This window comes from Octodon degus, unplaced genomic scaffold (genome assembly GCF_000260255.1).
Source record: "Octodon degus isolate 3935 unplaced genomic scaffold, OctDeg1.0 scaffold00005, whole genome shotgun sequence".
Lineage (NCBI taxonomy): Eukaryota > Metazoa > Chordata > Mammalia > Rodentia > Octodontidae > Octodon > Octodon degus.
In genome coordinates this window covers 29,914,546-29,917,249 of record NW_004524581.1, presented here as the reverse complement: position 1 = coordinate 29,917,249, position 2,704 = coordinate 29,914,546, and the positions used below count along the sequence as shown (strand labels likewise).

Below are 2,704 nucleotides of genomic sequence, written 5' to 3'. Positions count from 1 at the left end.
TCCTTCTTTTCCTTCTTGTCCTCCTCCTTTCCCCCCCCCCATTTTGTGTATTTGGTATAGGGTCTCACTACCCAGCTTGGACTTGTAGTGATCCTCCTGTTTTCAGCCTCCCTAGTGCTTGGATTACAGGTGTGCACCAGCATAGGTGGACTTGGTCGCTGGCTCAGCGGGCCTGGGGGTGGGGCCAGTGTGGCATGTGAAACAGGGGATCGAACCCTGGTCCCTGCACTTGCCCACACAGGTGCTTAGTCTGCTGAGCTATCTCACTGGCCCAGGATCTTGTTTCTGATCCATTCTGTCAGTCTGGTTTTTTCTTTTCTTTTTGGTATCAGGATTGAACTCAGGCCCTTGCTTGCCAGGCAGGCACTATGTCTCTGAGCTATATCCTTGCAGTATGTTTCTTTTGATTGGTGAATTGAGACCATTAACATTGGTGGTTATTACTGATACATATGACTTATCCTTGTCATCTTGTTCCTTGTTGTATGTTTCCTTTTCTCTCCCTCTATTCAATTTCTTGCCTTGCCTGATGGATTCCTTCTGTTGGGGTTCTTGGATGTGTAATCTTCATTATCTCTTTCTAGAATGTCCTTCAGAACATTTTGGAGGGCTAATTTGGTGGTCAGGAAGTTCTCTGGGTGTTCTTTATCATGAAACTATTCTCTTTTCTGTCAGTTTTGAGTGATAGTTTGTGGGCTACAACACTCAGGGCTGGAGGTTGTTTTCCTTTAGGGGCTGAAATACTGCACTCCAAGCTCTCCTTGACTTGAGCATTAGTGTCGAGAAATCAGCTGTGATTCTGATGAGCTTTCCTTTATAGGAGACTTGTTTCTTTTCTCTGACAGTTCTTAATATTCTGTTCTTGCTTTGAATTTCTGTGATCTTAACTATCATATGCCTTGGTATAGACTTTTTTCTCAGTTGTAGTTCTATAAGCCTTTGTTATTTGTATGTCAAATTCTTTTTACCTGCTTGGGAAGTTTTTTGCTATGACTTCTGTAAACAGGTTTTTTATATCATTTATGCTGTCGCCTATTTTTTCCATTGACTCTGATCAATCTCATGTTGTTCTTCTTTGCATCATCTAGCAGCTGCTGGATTGATTTCTCATGATTCTTTGCTATTTTTAAGAAATCTTTCTTTTTTTTTTTAACATTTATTTAGTGTGTGTGTGTGTGTGTGTGTGTGTGTGGCCAGCTCAGCCCACCAGGGGGCGTGGCTGGCTGGCATGTGGTGCTGGGGGATCGAACTGTGGTCCCTGTGCTTTGCTTAGCTTAGTTTGTTCCAAGTAGGTGCTTTAGACCACTGAGCCATCTCTCCAGCCCAAGAAATCTTTCTTTTCATGGGTTCTAACTGCAATCCTGTCTTGTATGTCTGAGGTTTTGTCCTCACATTGGCTCATTCTGCTTTTTATACTTTCAGTGGAATTTTTAATCTCCTGGAAATCTATTTTAATGTTTCATGATTCCATTTCTTTCTTATGTTGGGCATTCATGATTTTTTAAAAATTTTTTTTGACAACTCATACAGATTTTTACTTAACAAACTAATATGAATTTCACAGTATTTGTTGTAATACATGGTATTGTCTTACAAGCAGCTATTCATATTACCAGATATTGGAAGAAGAAAAAAACTGGAGCAATTTATAAGAGATTAAGAAAAAGAAAAAGTACAAACAATTGAGAAAAAAGAGATGAAGCTAATTAGAGCATTGACTGCTTTTTTCTATTTCCATTTTTTTTCTTTTTTTTAAAAAAAATATTTATTTATTTATTTTTTTGTCCTGTCAGAGGTGAATATTCTATTGGCATCTAAATACTATAAGTGTTTGAATTCTACTAAACATCTAACACTGTCTAGCAGTCTATAATATTAGTGGGTCATCCTCAGAAGTTATTGACTTGAACCTTTTACAGCTCATCGTATTAATATGGATTTACTTTATATAACTCATTTTTATACTTTTCTACTGGATGGTTAAGACCAAGATATAGCAAGACCTATATACCCAGAATTGTAACTTTTGTATCTGATAAGGGCATTCATGGTTTTCATCATTTTCCTAAGCTCTGTTTTATTATTTTTTAAATTTTAGTACAGAGTCTATAGGGTCTCATTACATAGATCAGACTCGTAGTGATCCTCTTTTGTTTTCAGCCTCCCAAGAGCTGGGATTACAGGTGTGTGTCACCATGCCCGGTCTCAGTTGCTGTCTCAGTGCACCCTGGGGGAGGGGCCTGGGCCACTGCATCTGCCTAAGCAGGTGCTTTAATCTGCTGAGCTATTTGGCCAGCCCTTCTTTTTTTTTTTTTAACCTGTGTCTTCTCTACAGTCTAACCACATCGTTTATTATGGTCACCATTTCTATAGTTACCTGAGAAATTATTTCTGGTTTGATTTCTTTCTAGAGCCTTACTCATCTGCTTTTTTTTTTAAAAAAAAATTTATTTATTTGTTTGTTTATGTGTGTGTGTGTGTGTGTGTGTGTGTGCGGCCAGCTCAGCCCACCAAGGGGCGGGACTGGCTGGCATGTGGTGCTGGGGGATTGAACCGCGGTCCCTGTGCTTTGCTAAGCTTGTTCTAAGTAGGTGCTTTAGACCACTAAGCCATCTCATCAGCCCCTCCTGCACTCCTTTGTACTTGACTTTTTGAGTGACTTCTATAAAACGTAAATCATGTGCCCTGTATTAAATTGCTTTTC

At 39.3% G+C, this 2,704-nt stretch overlaps 1 protein-coding gene and 1 pseudogene across 1 annotated transcript in view; one reads left to right on the top strand and one right to left on the bottom strand.

Annotated features, from left to right (window-relative positions):
* The window catches only part of LOC101584843, a 2,658-nt pseudogene extending 1,354 nt beyond the window's left edge, over positions 1–1,304 (bottom strand).
* The window catches only part of Uhrf1bp1 (UHRF1 binding protein 1), an 84,430-nt gene that overhangs the window by 24,127 nt on the left and 57,599 nt on the right, over positions 1–2,704 (top strand). The window lies entirely within an intron of this gene.